This window comes from Papio anubis, chromosome 16 (genome assembly GCF_008728515.1).
Source record: "Papio anubis isolate 15944 chromosome 16, Panubis1.0, whole genome shotgun sequence".
NCBI classification, from domain to species: domain Eukaryota; kingdom Metazoa; phylum Chordata; class Mammalia; order Primates; family Cercopithecidae; genus Papio; species Papio anubis.
The window spans coordinates 7,005,374-7,022,915 of NC_044991.1; the positions used below are offsets into that span (position 1 = coordinate 7,005,374).

General features: G+C 43.6%; 1 protein-coding gene across 7 annotated transcripts in view; it reads left to right on the plus strand.

The window, feature by feature from the left end:
- EFCAB6 (EF-hand calcium binding domain 6) overlaps positions 1 to 17,542 on the plus strand; it is a 306,691-nt gene that overhangs the window by 172,067 nt on the left and 117,082 nt on the right. The gene's annotated exons all lie outside the window — the stretch shown is intronic.

Here is a 17,542-nt window from a genome sequence, read left to right on the forward strand (position 1 = left end):
GTCTAGGATCGTATCTAGGGCATCACATTCTATTGAGTCTTCACGTCTCCTGAGGCTCCCCTTGGCTGTGAGAGTTTCCTAGACTTGCCTTGTTTTTGATGGCCTCAACAGTTTGAGGATTACTGGTCAGATATTTTGTAGACCATCCCTCAGTTGGGATTTGTGTGATATTTTTCTCATGATTAGACTAGGTAATGTGTTTTTGGAAGGAAGACCACAGAGGCGGGGTGCCCTTCTCATCACATCTTGTCAAGGGCTCCTGCTATTAATACGACTCATCACTGTTGGCGCTGACCCTGTCACTGGCTGAGGTGTGTCACCTGACTTTGTCACCTGGCAGAGGTTTCACTACTGTCAAGTTACTCTTTTTCTCCCCTCTGTCTTCTATATTGGAAAGACTTTCTTCTTTGGAGAAACCCATGATGCACAGCCCTCAGGGAAGGAGTGGAGTGTTATGATGATCCAGGTCTTTCAAGCCACAACAACAGGTGTTCTTTGGAATCCTTTTGCATGGGAGATTTGTCTCTTTTCTTCCACTTACTAACTTATTCAACCATTTGTTCATATTAGTATGGACTCATGCCTCATTATCCTTTAAGATCCTTAATGATTTTTCCCTTTCCCACTTCTGATTGGTAATTTTAAAATATTTTCTCTTTGTTTCTTGACTTGTCTAGCTAGAGGTTTATTACTTTGATTTATCTTTTTCTAAAACAAGCTGTGGTGTCGTTGATTTCCTCCATTGTTTGCCTATATTCTACTTCACTGATTTTTACTCTTATCTTTATTATTTCTGTATTTCTACTTACTTCTACATATTTTGGCTTTAATTTGCCTGAGTTTGAAACACAAGGGGATTTTTGGGGGATATTTGCCTTGAGAACCTGGTGGGACTCCTGGCCTGAAAGTTCATGAAAGTGTGCCCTCCCCTTGCCCCCTTCTCCAAAGACAAGGCTGCTAGAAATCTCCCCCTCTCAAGCGACTTCACACTCAGCCTCCAGCAGTTTGTCAAAATTACCACTTAGGTATCCCTACCAGTTTCTGGTCTCAGTGGCTTCTGCTCCAGGTAAGCTGATCATGGCTGTGATTCTCTGTCTTCATTTCTCTCTTCAGATTTTATGTTTCTCTGATGGTTCTGTGAAATGTCATTAATTTGCAGTTTGTCTTTTTTCTTGTTTTAAGGATGGGAGTGATGACTTCCAAGCTGTTTACATGTCAGAGCTGAAAGCAAAAGTCTACCCTTATTTTAAAAATTATTTTAGCTGGGAAAAACATTCTAGATTGGCAATCATTTTCTTCTGTCACTTTAAAGATACCATTCCAAGGTCTATGTCTTCTATCAGTTTTGTTGATAAATCAACCATATATCTTATTGGGTATAATGTGTCTTTTTTTTCTCTAGCAGCTCTTAAGATTTTCCTGTGTCTTTGGATTTCAGCAGTTGTATTAGGATGAGTCTCAGTGCAGCTTTCTTTGTGTGAATCCTGCTGGAGTTTGCGGTTCTTCTTGTATCTGTAGGTTAATGTGTTTTTTTAGTTGTGAAACATTCTCAGCCATTGCCTCCTCTTCTGTTGCTTATGCCCATTCTCTCCTCCCTCCCTGGAGTCCAGTCGTTTATGTCAGACCTTTCCAGGATCCCACGTGCCTCTCTCACTCTTTTGTGTAGTTTCCATCCTTTTTCTTTCAGTGCTTCAGTCCCAGTATTTTCCATTGATCTGCCTTCCAGTTTGTTAATCCCATGTTCTACATTTTTCAATCTGTGGTTAATTGTACTCATAGAGTTCTTAATTTTAGTGTTATATTTTTCAGTGGTGGGATGGATATTCATTAAGTTATTTTTAACATATTTCATATCTGTGTTTTTTCTTTTTTGTCTCAATATACTCCTGTATTCTCTTAAACATAGTCATAGCCTTTTTTTCCAGTATTTCCAATATCTGGATCACATGTAGATCTGTTTCTATTGTCTGTTTTTTTCTTTCTGGATATTGGGTCATATGGTTCTGTCTCTTGGAATGCCAGGTAGATTTTTATTGAATATTAGATAGTATTTATTAAGAAAATTAAGAGGCTCTGGATAATAGGTCACCCTCTGCTTTGCTAGGCAGATAGAGTGGGGACTGATAACCTTTGTCCAGTAAGGGACTGGTGGATTTGAGGCTGGATTGAATTTCGGCAAGGCTGTTAGCATTTGTTTTTTTAACTACTCCTGCTCCTAGGGCATAAAACTTCAAAAGTTCTAACTCAGAGCCTGGGTGTATCAGTCCATTTTCACGCTGCTGATGAAGACATACCCGAGACTGAACAATTTACAAAAGAAAGAGGCTTAATTGGACTTACAGTTTCACGTGGCTGGGGAAGCCTCACAATCATGGCGGAAGACAAGGAGGAAGAAGTCACATCTTACGTGGATGGTGGCAGGCAAAAAATGAGAGAGCTAGTGCAGGAGAATGCCTCCTTTTAAAACCATCAGATTTCATGTGACTTATTCACTGTCAAGAGAACAGCACAGGAAAGACTTGCACCCGTGATTCAATTACCTCCCACCAGGTCCCTCCCAAAACACATGGGAATTCACGATGAGATTTGGGTGGGGCACAGCCAAACCATATCATTCTGCCTCTGGCCTCTTCCAAATCTCATGTCCTCACATTTCCAAACCAATCATGCCTTCCCAACAATCCCCCAAAGTCTTAACTCATTTCAGCATTAACTCAAAAGTCCATAGTCCAAAGTCTCATCCAAGACAAGGCAAGTCCCTTCTACCTATGAGCCTGTAAAATCAAAAGCAAGTTAGTTACTTCCTAGATAAAATGGGGTACAGGCATTGGCTAAACACAGCCATTCAAAATGGGAGAAATTGGCCAAAACAAACGGGCTACAGGCCCCATGCAAGTCTGAAATCCAGTGGGGCAGTCAAATCTTAAAGCTCCAAAATGATCTCCTTTGACTCCATGTCTCACATCCAGGTCACACTGATGTGTGAATTCCCATGGAAGAAGTGGGTTCCCATGGTCTTGGGCAGCTCTGTCCCTGTGGTTCTGCAGGATACAGCCTCCCTCCAGGCTGCTTTCATGGGCTGATATTGAGTGTCTGCAGCTTTTCCAGGAGCATGGTGCAAGCTTTCAGTGGATCTACCATTCTGGGGTCTAGAGGACTGTGGCCTTCTCACACCTCCACTAGGCAGTGCCCCAGTAGGGACTCTGTGTGGGGGCAGAGCAGAGGTTCTCCATGAGAGCCCCACTCCTGCAGCAAACTTCTACCTAGACATCCAGGTGTTTCCATAGATCTTCTGAAATCTAGGCAGAGGTTCCCAAACTTCAATTCTTCTGTGCACTCACAGGCTCAACACCATGTGGAAACTGCCAAGGCTTGAGGCTTTGACCCTCTGAAGCTACGGCCCAAGCTCGAAATTGGCCCCTTTCAGCCATGACTAGAACTGCTGGGATGCAGGGCACCAAGTCCCTAGGCTGCACACAGCACAGGGACCCTGGGCCCAGCCCATGAAACCACTTTTTCCTCCTAGACCTCCAGGCCTGTGATGGGAAGGGCTGCTGTGAAGGCCTGTGATATGCCCTGGAGACATTTTCCCCATTGTCTTGGGGATTAATATTCACCTCCTTGTTACTTCTGCAAATTTCTGCCGCTGGCTTGAACTTCTGCTCAGAAAATGGGATTTTCTTTTCTATTGCATGTCAGGCTGCAAATTTTCTGAAGTTTTATGCTCTGCTTCCCTTATGAAACCCTTATGAAACTGAATTATTTTAACAGCACCCAAGTCACCTCTTGAATGCTTTGCTGCATAGAAATTTCTTCTGACAGATACCCTACATCATCACTCTCAAGTTCAAACTTCCACAAATCTCGAGGGCAGAGGCAAAATGCCACCAGTCTTTTTGCTAAAATGTAACAAGAGTCACCCTTGCTCCAGTTCCCAACCAGTTTCTCATCTCCATCTGAGACCACCCCAACCTGGACCTTATTTTTCATATCACTATTAGCATTTTTGTCAAAGCCATTCAACAAGTCTCTAGGAATTTCCAAATTTTCCTACATAGGAATTTCCAAATTTTCCTACATTTTTCTGTCTTCTTCTGAGCCCTCCAAACTATTTCAACCTCTGCCTGTTACCCAGTTCCAAAGTCGCTTGCACATTTTCAAGTATCTTTTCAGCAATGCCTCACTCTACTGGTACCAATTTTACTTTATTAGTCCATTTTCATGCTGCTGATAAAAACATACCTAAGACTGAGCAATTTACAAAACAAGGAAGTTTAACTGAACTTATAGTTACACGTGGCTAGTAAAGCCACACAATCACGGCGGAAGGCAAGGAGGAGCAAGTCACATCTTACATGGATGGCGGCAAGCAAAAAATGAGAGAGCTTGTGCAGGGGAATGCCTCTTTTTAAAACCATCAGATCTCTTGAGACCTATTCACTATCATGAGAACAGCACGGGAAAGACTTGCCCCCATGATTTAATTACCTCCCACCAGGTGCCTCCCAAAACACATGGGAATTCAAGATGAGATTTGGGTGGGGACATGGCCAAACCATATCACTGGGTTATTCTCTGAGCCCTGCCCCTTCCCCTCTAGGAGGTCCTGAACTCCAGTCCTTGTTTCTTCAGGACCACAAGGTGACCAAAAAATCTCTTTTGCTTCTCAGAGGCTTCCTGCCTTCTTAGTCTTCTGCCCAACACAGCTTAAGAACTCAGCAAATACTTTGAGAGGAAAAGGGGTAGAGTATTGGGCATGTTTCTTCTTTTTCGTTCTTGCTAGGAATCCAGTCATTTGGGTCTCTCATTTTGTTCTCTGCAGTTTCATGAGCTCCTCATATGCCTTACTTGTCTCTCTGTCTGCCTGGGCCATCTGCCCCAGTCCTGAGCTCCTTGCCTGGCTCCCAGAATGAGCAAATGGCTCACTCTCCTCCAGCTTCCCCCTTCTCTCAGATTTTTGTTCCTTTGGGTCCTGGTTGCCTCAGCAGCTCTCTTATGCTTCAAACAGATGTTTTGATGCATTTTTTTTACATCTTTTTCATTTGTTCTTAGTGGAAGCATAAATCTGCGAGATATTCCAACAAGCAGAACATTAGCCATTCTTTTTTGATGGGCATTCATTTCTTTTATTTTTAATATTTTTTCCTCTTTCTTTATGTGTCCTTACCTACTGATGCTTTTATTTGTATGGAATGGATGCCAAGAGTAGGACCAAAAAAATCTTGGTTTAAGATTTTTTTTAAACATTTTTTAACATGCTTTCTATTTGTTTTTGTAAAAACCCTGTAACGTTTCACATTTCTAGTGGCTGTGTATGACAGTATCTTTTTCTCTGGACCTTTATAAGCAATAGGCATTATAGCTTTTTAAATTTTTGCTGATCTGATGGTTTTAAAATGGTAACTCATTTAAACTTTAATTTGCTTTTATTTTCCTGACTAGCAAATTTATTATTATTATTATTTGCCACTGTGATTTGTTCTTCTTTGAGTTGCCTATTTACATCCTTTGCCCTCTTGTCAACTTATAAAAGCTATTTGTTTTTGATGGACATCATTATTTATCTATGCTCTCACAAGAATCCCAGGACTCCCAGTTCCTCCCTCACCTTCTGGGTTCTCAGCCTGGGGACTTTTTTTTCCCCCTGGGGCTCTGCATCCCTCTTAATCTGACCCCGACTTCTATTCTCCCAGCTCCCAAAGCTCTTCTCTGGGCATTGGCTCATTGGCACCAACTCAAGCCTGGTTCTCTCCTGAGGACACTCTTTCCCCTGTAGTCACAAGTCACTCCTCACTAACATGTAAGCTTGGCGGGGATGGGAAGCTTTGCCTTTCTCATCCTCTGCCCTGTCTCTAGCATCTAAATCAGTGCCTAGCACATCGTAAGTGCTCAATAAGTATTTTTCAAATGCATGAATCTATTTGATAAAGTATCACATTATGGCTAAAAATGTTGACTCTGGAGCCAGGCTGCCAGGGTTCAAATCTCAGCTCTGATTCTTCTTCCTTATTATTATTATTTACAATACTTTCAACATTTAAATTTAGATCCAAGGAATGCACGTGCTGGTTTGTTACGTGGGTATTTTTCAGAATGCTGAAGTTTGGGGCATGAATAATCCCACCAGCCAAGTAGTGAGCATAGTACCCAGCAGGTGGTTTTTCAGCCCACACCCCACTTCCTCCCTCCCCACTTTAGTAGTCCGCATTATCTGCTATTCCCATCACTATGTCTGTGTACTCAATACTTAGCTCCCACTTACCAGTGAGAACATACAGTATTTGGTTTTCTGTTCCTGTATCAATTCTCTTAGGATAATGGCCTCCAGCTGCATTCATGTTGTGCAAAGGACATGATTTCATTCTTTTTTATGGCTGTGTAGTATTCCACGATGTGTATGTACCACATTTTCTTAATCCAGTCCACCACTGATGGGCACCTAGGTTGATTCCACACCTTTGCTATTGTGAATAGCTCAGCTCTGCTTCTTAATAACTGTGTGCCTGTGGGCACACCCCTCAGCCTCAGCTTCCTTGCTCCTAAAATGGAAATAATAGTAGTAGCTATATCATTGGATTGTTAGAAGGATTAAATGAGGAGATACATACATATATATCTATCTATATATGGATATATACACACACATATGATGTATTATATATTTATATTTGTTTATATATATATATATATTTATTACAACATATATTTGTTGCGACAGTCTTAGGAAGCTAATAGTTTCCTAATAGGGTTAGGGTTACGGTTAGGGAAACTAATAGTTTCCTAGGGCAGTTGTAACAAATTACCATACACTGGGTAGCTTAAAATAGTAAAAATGTATTCTTTCACAGTTCTCGAAGCCAGAAGTTTGGAATCAAGGTGTCAGCAGAGCCATGCTCCCATCCACTGGCTCTGGGGAGCATCCTTCATTGTTTCTCCCAGCTCCCAGTGGCTGCCTGCCATCCGGCATCCCGCGGCTTGTAGCTACGTTACTCCAGCCTCTGCCTCTGGCTCCACATGGCCTCTTTGATCTCTTTCTTCTTTGTCTGCATGTCTTCACATCATGTTCTCTCTGTTTGCCTCTGTCCAAATTTCCCTCTTGTTCTAAGGACACCAGTCATTGGGTGAGGAACTATTCTCATCCAGCACAATTTCATCTTAACTTGATTCCATCTGAAAAGATCCCAGCTCCATTAAAGGTTACATTCACTGGAACCAGGATTGAGACCTTGTTTTATCTTTTGGGGTATACAGTTCAACTGACAACAATGTATAACCCTCAAAATAGGGCCTGGCACCTGAGGGCTAGGGCTTGGCTGTTTTGTTCACTGTTGTATTCCTAGTTCCTGGACAGTACCTGTCATAGAGATGCTCAAAACATCGGCAGAATTAATTAATAATTTATCAGCTCTTTGTCTTCTGCAATACAAACATATTTTCCAAATATATCGTTTGTCTTTTTGTTTTGTTGTAGTTCCATATTTTGCCATTAAAATGTTTGAAGTTTTTATACAACCAAATATATCTATTGTCTTTTTTTTTCCTAAATAAATTCTAGGTTTGTAGCCGTGGTTAATAAGGTGTTATTCCTTCATCCCCCACCCCCACCCCCACCTCAATCTCCTAGACTTTCTTACAAGAATTTTGTTTGGTTTTTTATAGAATGTTTTTAGAGCAGTTTTAGGTTTATAGCGAGATTTAGTGGAAACTGCAAAGTTCCCATATACCCTTGTCCCCACGTGCACAGCCTCCCCCACTAACAACACCTCTCACCAGAGTGGTACATTTGTTACAATTGATGAACATGTATTGAAATTATTGTAATTTCTTGCTTATAGAATAAGTGAAATTTCTAGGTCAAAAGAATATGCACAGTTAAATGTTTAATGCATATTGCCATATTACATTTCCAATGATTCTATCAAATTCATTCCTACCACAAGCGTTTGGTAGTTACTAATTTCCAAATGTTTGCCAACTTTGGGTATAATAAAAATGTTTAATATATGCTAACATACCAGTTAGAATTATAGTCATTATTTGAATTTGCATGTCTTTGATTTTAGTTAGCCTGAGCTCCTCTTTCCCATTGTTTTATCGTGAGAATTTATTTTTATTTTTAAATGTAGATGCCTAATCCATGTGGAATTAATTTTTATGTATGACGTAAGATGAGGCTCTTCTGTATTTTCTTACTGAATTAGACTATTACGTTTGTCATTTATGACATTCTCATTATACTAGGGTCTACATCCAAAAATTTTCATCCCACTGATTTATACATCTCTTTCTATGTAAGTGCAATATGGTTCTTTAATTTAGTAAAACAGTTCTTTTCTCAATGTTCTTCCTTTTTGTATTTTCTTGGCTATTCTCAGGCCAGGTTTATATGTTACTGTATAGACTTTAAAATCGTTTTATTCAATTACCCCCCAGATGCATTATTGGAATCATAACTGGACTTACATTACATTTATATGTTAGAAATGTATCTGCTCTTGAAATCAGCAAGAGAGAACATAAAGGCGTGCAGAGGCTGAGTGACAGAGAGCCTTGGGATTCCGCAGGGGAGGTGGCTGCTAAGCATCGGCTTTTCCTGTTGTGCCCGTTTGTCCTGAGCTTTGAGCTTCTTCCCACTTGCCCTTTGAATGACAGATCTGATCTCCAGGACCTGAGAACAGCCTCCTCTGAAGTTGAAGTAGGAATGACTTGTCTGCTTTTATCTGCCATGTTCAAAATCTGTCAGTGAAGTACCGAACTGCCATGTTCAAAATCTGTCAGTGAAGTTCTGCCCGCAGAACATGCTGAGATTTTACATGTGTATGTAGACCCAAGCTGGGTTCTGGATCTTTGCTTCTAAAATGGACATGTCTAGTCAATGCATTAGTTATGCCTGAAATTCCCCTTGACATTGAAAGGTGGTCATGTCACCTCATCTTTCAGTCTCAGTTTTTGAAGCTTGCACTTAGGTTCAGCATTATGTCATTCTGTGCCATCTAAACACAATTCTAGTCTTGTAGTTTTCATGGGGATAATATAGTTAAAAAACAAAAACAAACCAAACCAATTTATCATCGTCATCATTTTCATTGTCATGATCATGCCAGCAGCAAAGAAGAAAAGAAAACATGAACATTTTTCAAATTTGTGATTGTCGTTAGCAAACCTTCAGTCTGTGCTGAAGGCCTAGAGTCAGGCACTAAGGTTGGAGGAAGGATTGTTTTTGGAAGTGTGGTGCAGTCCCATCCACTATGGATCAAATAGAATTAATGTGGGGACCAGATAGAAGATTTAGTCTAGGGACTAGAAATGTCTGGATTTATGGGAGTGATTTAAATTGTGATCATGGCATGTTTCTAACGGTCATAGCATTTTACCAAAGTAAACAGAATCCCATAGATCAGAGCTGGAAAGGGCCACAGGGCTCATCTTACCACTGTTACCCCCTCCCTCCCTGTTCCCCATCATTTACCCCTAAGTGGATGGCGTGTGCTTCCCTCACCACTAATATATGGCTTTCCTTGACCTGGAACATGCTAAGCCTGTGCACCCATCATCTGCTGCTCGAAGAGCTTGCCTAGGGCAGCTCTGTCCCTTCCGTTTGGTCCCCAGAATGAATCTACATAAAGCAGGTCCAAATCCAGCCTGCATTCGGGAGCCAAGCCCAGTCAACCCTCACGCAGCCATGCCTGTAATCACAGCAATTTGGGAGGCCGAGGCGGGTGGATCACTTGAGGTCAGGAGTTCAAGACCAGCCTGACCAACATGGTGAAGCCCTGTCTTTACTAAAAATGCAAAAATTAGCCAAGTGTGGTGGCGGGCACCTGTACTTCCAGCTGCTCAAGAGGGTTAGGCAGGAGAATTGCTTGAACCTGGGAGGCGGAGGTTGCAGTGAGCCGAGATCACACCACTGCACTCCCGCCTGGGCAACAGAGCAAGACTCTGTCTCAAAAAAAAAAAAAAAAGAAAGCAAAAAGAAACACCCAGCCACACCCATCTCACATCAGCCAACCCACACTTGACCCGCAGACCTGCAAGTGCAAGAACAAATGCTTACTTTGTTGTAAGCCACTGAATTTCAGCTTGCTTGTTGTGTAGTTGCTGACTCATAGACACCCTATCCCTGCTGTAGACCTGTTTCAAACACATGGCACACAACAGTTGGTGAAGAAACAAACCTAGTGTGTCCTCTGTGGACGGTGCCAGGCTGGTCATCTGATGCGGAGCAACGTGTCTCCCAGGGTGAGGATCCTGTGCAAAAGGAAGCAGCGTCATATGCTGTTTGTACAGCCAGAGCCTCAGCTGCACTTCAGCCTTGGCTGTCAGAGCCGGGTTGCAGTCCTTGGCTCCCAGGCTTCCCTGGGCAGCAGCACACCCAGCAGAGTCATGTGAGTGGCTCCTTACTGCTCACACATGAACATGAGGCAGGAGCGCTTGCATCTCTGAGCTTTGGGTTTCTCATCAGTAAAGGACAAGGTTGAACCTGACACTCTCTTGTCTTGTCCAGTGTTGAGTCTACAAGACAATGTTGTCCCGTGGAGTCCGACCGACTCGTGTTCAAATCTTTGCTCTACTTCTTACCACTTGTGTCTTCCTAGAAAGCAGTTGGCTTATTTCGCCTTCTTAAACTTTAATCTCCTCATTTAGAACATGGAGTTGGTCATACTTCTGTTGAGGCATTGTTGCAAGGTTTAAATGAGGGATGGAAGTCATTCGGTCCTGGGGTGGCCCCTGGTAGCTCCTCAATCGTGGCTCTTTCGTGGCGATCCTTGGGAAGCTTCCGTTCCTATCTGGAGCCAGGAAGGAGGGTTTGTGGCTCAGAAGCCAGCTCTAGCTTTTGGCACTATGCTGTTGATGGTGGGCTCTGTGCTTGAGAAGTGTACCTGTAATCAGGCACACCGTGGCTGTCGGTGTTTTCCTGCAAGGGGCTTCTTATCTGAGATGCCCTGCGCCCTGTGACCATTCATGGCATTCTTCACAGTATTCCTGTTGGTGAAGACTTGAAAAGGAAACCCCATTATTTGTCTGCACTCATAGCTGGCAACAACATCCTGAGCCCAATATCCTGCGGCCTGTGCACATGACCATGACATCACAATTGCCTGTGACCCCAGTTTGCATCAGCTTTGAAGATTCTGTCTTGCTGGGGCCACATGGAAAGTCAGACGTGTGTCTGATGATGGTAGGAAGCATTTGCCAAAAGAATTTGAATTTTCCGTTCAAATACAAATTAGACCTATTTTGAAAATGTCATACTCTTTTTCAGCCATAGTACTCTTCTCCTTAGTACCTGCTTTGCATGTGATCAGATAACCTTCATGACTGGAACTCTCAGATCATGCCTGCATTCCTGATGACACAGCTCTGTGGTGGCAGGTGGTTCATAGGTAGGGGAGGAACTGGAAGATGAGGTATCCCTGGGATGGGGGAGGTGGGGAGACAGAGCATGTCTGAAATTCTAGAGAAGGCAGACTTTTTTTTTTTTTTTTTGGTACCTGTTTCATGTTGTCTGTGAATGGGTATGTAAAGAAATAGAAATAATATTAGTATTAAAAATAAAACCCATAACTCTCTTTAGTTTTATCACAAAAGAATTTAGGCCACAGGATTTCCAGGCACGGAGGGATGGCTAAAAAGCCTGTCTCAGCCGGGCATGGTGGCTCACGCCTGTAATCCCAGCACTTTGGGAGGGCGAGGCCGGTGGATCACCTGAGGTCAGTAGTTCGAGACCAGCCTGACCAACATGGTGAAACCCCGTCTCTACTAAAAATACAAAATTAGCTGGATGTGGTGTCGCATGCCTGTAATCTCAGCTACTCAGGAGGCTGAGGCAGGAGAATCGCTTGAGCCCAGGAGGTGGAGGTTGCGGTGAGCCGAGATTGCACCATTGCACTTCAGACTGGGTAACAAGAGTGAAACTCCATCTCGGAAAAAAAAGAAAAAAAGCCAGTCTCCAAATTTTGTGCCCCTGAATCTCCTCAGGATGCATCCTTTAAATCTCTGGCTTAAATACAAACAGGAATCTCTCCCTTGGCTCCCCTTAACTGATATTTTCAGAAGAGAACTTTGCTAAGTGTAGTATTAGGGGAAGACTGATGAGGATCCCATGGCTGGTCCAGCACACACACTGAGATACCCACACTGAAGTCTGTACCACCCGCTGAGGAGCCGGCACCTCCCAGTCCCTGTACTGTCTCCCTTTCCTCCTGGGCCCTTTTGTGTGTCTCACAAGGAGAGTATCTTTTTGTCTGGCCTCACAGTATTTTTTTTTTTCTGTGATGGAGTTTCGCTTTTGTTGCCCAGGCTGGAGTGTAAAGGCACGATCTCAGCTCACTGCAACCTCTGCCTCCCAGGTTCAAACAATCCTCCTGCCTCAGCCTCCTGAGTAGCTGGGATTACAGGCACCTGCCATCATGCTCAGCTAATTTATGTATTTTCAGTAGAGATGGGGTTTCACCATGTTGACCAGACTGGTCTTGAACTCCTGACCTCAGGCAGTCCACCCGCCTCAGCCTCCCAAAGTGCTGAGATTACAGGTGTGAGCCACTGTACCTGGTCCACAGTATTCTTAATATTCCAACTCCTTCCTCGCCATAGCTGAATGACCACCTGGTACTCATATCTGCATAGGTGTGGGCTTTCTTAGTCAGACTCAAGATTCAACCAGATGCAATAGCAAGAGTCTGTGAGTGTTGCCAGCTGTTCCTTATGTTGACATCCCATTCTCTCCTTCTCATGCAACTTTTAGTGAACACTTACTATGTGCTCTTGGCATATACAAGTGAAAAGGAAGTGCTGGTAATTCTCTACACAATAGCAATTTGTTGAGTGCCTGCCATGTGTTAGGTTCTGTGCAAGGGACTATCTATGACAGGAAGTAAACAGAAGGGGTATGGAAGCTCAAGATTTTTTTTGGTCGCCCAGGCTGGGGAGGACCGAGAAAGCTCTCCCTGAGCTGGTGATACCTGTGTCTTAAGAATGTGCTTGCTGTAGCACCCAGCAAATATTCCTGGGAGCTTTGCTTCCAGTTTGGCTAAGTAAGCTTCTACTGGACCAGCCCTCCCAGAGATACCAAGTATAAACACTGGACAATGTTAAGTAAGTCAGTAAGTCAGTAATTTATTAAATAACCAAATCCCTGAAGGTCCTGGAAAATGAAACTAGACTAGGCAAGAACATTCAGGAGGATATCAACTCTTAAAGAGGGGAATAGCATGAATGAGTTCTCATTTTCTATAGCTGTTCACCTGAGGAACTAATAGCCTTTCTGGCTTGAAGAACCAGAGGGAAGAGGTCTGGGTAACTAATGCTACCTGAAAGTAAAGATGGGGATGAAGAAAGGGGGCATTTTGAAAAGGAGAGAGCCAGAGAGAGTAGATGCTCCCGCTTTTGCATATAGATTCTTCCTCAATCTCTGGCTGACTCTAAACCACATATGAGCAGAGCAGATTGCAAGTAATCTAGCTAAGGATACAAGAACTGAACTGAAATTGAAGCTGCAGCCCAACACACTCAAACTTTTTCAGTTTGACTCCAACCAAGCCTACTGCCTGCTCAAACACATGAACCAAATATACAGATTTGTATAAAACACATAGATATATAGATTTATAACATATGTAGACATAAAAAATGTCACTCTTTGGAGAACTACAACAGAATCCAGAGGCCCCACACCATAACCTCCACGATGTCCAGGATATAACCCCAAATTATTCAACATTTGGAGAGACAGAAAAAATGTGATCTTTCTCAAAAGACTCTTAAGATTACCAGATGTTAGAATTAACACTCAAAGACTTTAAAGTAACCATTATAAAAATGCTCAGTGATACAAAGGAAAATATACTCATAATGAATGAAAATATATGAAATCTCAGCAGAGAAATAGAAATTATAAGAAGAACCACATGGAAATTCTGGAACTGAAAAATAAGATATCTGAAACAAAAAATTCACCAGATAGCTCAACCACAGAATGAAGATGACAGAAGTCAATGAGCCTAAGGATAGATTAATAGTTATACAAACTGAAGAGGAGAGAGAAAAGTTTTTTAAAAAGAGAGAGAAAGAGAGAATAGTGTTTCACAATCATATGAGCAATATCAAAAGGTCTAACATAGGTGTAATTGGAATCACAAAAGGAAAAAAGACGGGTTAGGGAAGAGGACATATGTGAAGAAATAATGGCTAAAATTTGCCAATTTTGGTGAAAGGCCCTAATATAGATTCCAGAAGCTCAGAAAACCCCAAGTAGAATATTACAAAGAAAATAACAGACAAACTGCTGAAAAGCAAAATCAAAGAGAGAAATCTTAAAAGCAGCATGAGAAAAATGACACATTACAAACAGGAAAACAACATTTTAAATTACCATTGGCCTTGCACCAGAAACAATGGAGGAGGTGAGAAGATAGTGGAACAGTAACATATGGGAAGGAAAAAAGCAAAAGCAAAACCAAACGTATACCTCCCAACCTAGAATTTTATACCCAGCCAAAGTCTCCTTCAAGAATGAAGGTGATTATTTCAAACTGAATAAAACAGAAGCTAAGATAATTCATTGCAAGTGGATCTTCGCTACAAGCAAGGCTAAAGGAATTTCTCAGGATGAAGGAATTTGACACTAGGAAGACTTGGCTGTCCACAACAGAACAAAGAACACTAGAAATGGCAATTTGCTGATTAAATATAGAAGGCTATTATTTTTCTTCATTTAAAAACCACATAGGAATATTCAAAGCAAAAATCATGGCATTGTCTTGTGGGATTTATAACATACGTAGATGTGAAACAAATGTCAACTATACCATAAGAACAGGGTACAGGACAATCCTAGCACTTTGGGAGGCTGAGGTGGGCAGATCACTTGAGGTCAGGAGTTCGAGACCAGCCTGATCAACATGGAGAAACCCTGTCTCTACTAAAAATACAAAATTAGCCGAGCATGGTGGTGCATGGCACATGTCTGTAATCCCAGCTACTCGGGAGGCTGAGGCAGGAGAATCACTTGAACCCGGGAGGCGGAGGTTGTAGTGAGCCAAGATTGCGCCATTGCCCTCCAGCCTGGGCAACAACAGTGAAACTCCATCTGAAAAACAACAACAACAACAACAAAAAACAGGGTGCAGGAGACCTCTATGAAGTTGCAAGGTTTCTACAGTCTATGTGAAGTGGCATAACATTAGGTCTAAACAGACTGTGAAAAGTTAAGAATATGTAGTGTAATCACATAGAAACCACCAAAAAAGTGCTGCAAAGAGACATAGCAAACAAGTGTCACACACAGAAACTGGTGGCTGCTTCTCTCACAGAATGTTGTGCAGGGGCTGCGTTTAGAAAAGGCTGAGTCCTCACTTTCATCATTGGGCATGTTCTCAGGGTGGAGAGGGCCCAGCAACATTCCCTGAAATGTTGTGGCCTCCTGGGGAAGAGTCGGTCTACAATCTAAGGGATGCCCCAGGGATGGCAGGAGTGACAACTCTCTTGTGAATCAACACATGCCAGACCATAGTTTGTCAGTCTTTAAGCAACTTTCTTAGGGGAATGCCTCCTAGAAAAGACCAAAGGAAATGACTTGAATGGTTAAACATTTAAATCTGTTTTATAAACCTTGCTGGTGCGCCTTCCTTCGTATTGCATGTCGCCTCCAATGGTCATGATAAATCTGGTTGATTTGCTGCTGTGTTCATCTTAGAAATGAAAGTGGTGCAAGGGGAGCCTCGGAAGACGCATTAGAGGCCTTGGCATCTGGGGCCTGCCCTGAGCCTCTTCTGGGAATAGCACTTGCAGCGTTTGTGTTCTCTGCGGTGCTCCGCGCCCCTAGGGATTACGCTCCTGCGACTGCTGGACAGGCTGCTGAGGGCCTGGGGGATGGTACGAATCTCCCTGGCACCTCACAGTCCTCCAGGCTGGGGAACATTTGCCTGCAGACATTTCCTTATGATCTAGTACATATGGTTTTATGAAAGAACTGAGCAAGAAGAATTTGCCATGAATAATTCATGGGCAATTGTTTTCAAAATATTAAGTTTTTTTCCAAGCAAGCAACCAATCAGAGATTCACCGTGGCTGTGGGTACTTCTGTGGGGGCCACGGCTTTCTACCTGAACACCAGGGCTATCCTGTGCTGGGACAGGCAGAACTAGGCCGGGGACCATGTGCAGATGGCACAAAACTGTCAGCATTCCTAGTCACATGCTTCCTGCCCAATTCCACAGGCAGGCCCTGGTGATAGCCTTGTACTCCTGCGTTGCCATTCCCCTGAATCCCCCTGGGCAGCACTGCAACGCCTCCATCCCTTCCCTTTTCTCTCAGCTTCCAGCCCTGCACCAGCCACATCACGGCCTGTGTACCTCCACACACAGGAAGCCGAGGCCAGTCTTGACTGATTGGACCAGCGAAGATACAATGCGCCACTTTCACGATCAGACTGTTATTTACATAGACAGCGAAAGGGAGAATAAGCCACAAGGGCCAACTCTCTGGTCCTCTTCCCGAATATCAAAAAGGATGACGCCTAAACGAAAGAAGCTGATGATTGCACCACAAGGTGTGGAGTGCCCTGTTGCCGAGAGCCACGTCCAGACTGCAGCCAAGAGGCTTCCCTTCTGCAGCTTTAGTGTGAGGGGCCGGGGCAGAAAGCCCCTCACCCTGTCAGAATCTGGAGGCAGGAGAAACTGTCTCCTGACAGCCTTCCTGGGAAGATAGGGAGGCAGGTGGGAGGTGGGCTCTGGCCAGCTCCTTAGAGGCCTCCCGTCCTTTCAGGCTCCACCAAGGCTCAGGCTGGTCTTTGCCTATGTGGCTTCTTTGGATACATGGAGGACACCAGGGCTCCATGGCGGAGCTTCTCGCTCCCACTGGGCCGTTTCCTGTCCATTTTCATCTCTTCTCTTCTTTGTCCAGGCCCCTGTGACCTTACAGTAGATCTCATCACAGTGGTTAATAAGAACCGGGTTTGAGGCCGGGCGTGGTGGCTCATGCCTCAGCACTTTGGGAGGCCGAGGCAGGTGGATCACCTGAGGTCAGGAGTTTGAGACCAGCCTGGCCAACATGGTGAAACCCCGTCTCTACTAAAAATACAAAAATTAGCTGGGTGTGGTGGCAGGCGCCTGTAATCCCAGCTACTCGGGAAGCTGAGGCAGGAGGATCACTTGAGCCGCGGAGGCAAAGGTTACAGTGCACCTAGGTAGCACCATTGCACTCCAGCCTGGGTGACAGAGCAAGACTCTGTCTCGAAAAGAAAAAAAAAAAAAAAGAAGAAGAAAAGAAGAATTGGATTTGAACCCCAGGTCTGTCGCTTCCTATGCATGTGTTTAAGAAAAGTGACCCAAACTCCCTAAGACTCAGTTTCCATGGTGTTAAAATGAGGTTAGAAAGAGTGCCTTTCTCGAGGCTTCTGCCGAGGGTTAAATGAGATCCGCGTGGAGCCTGTACAGAGCCCCGCACCGTGCCTGGTACACACGGGCACTAAGAGGTGCTGCTCAATGACCATGATGAGGGCAACACTGCCTCACCTGGTCCCTCTGTTCCCTCCCCAGCCGCC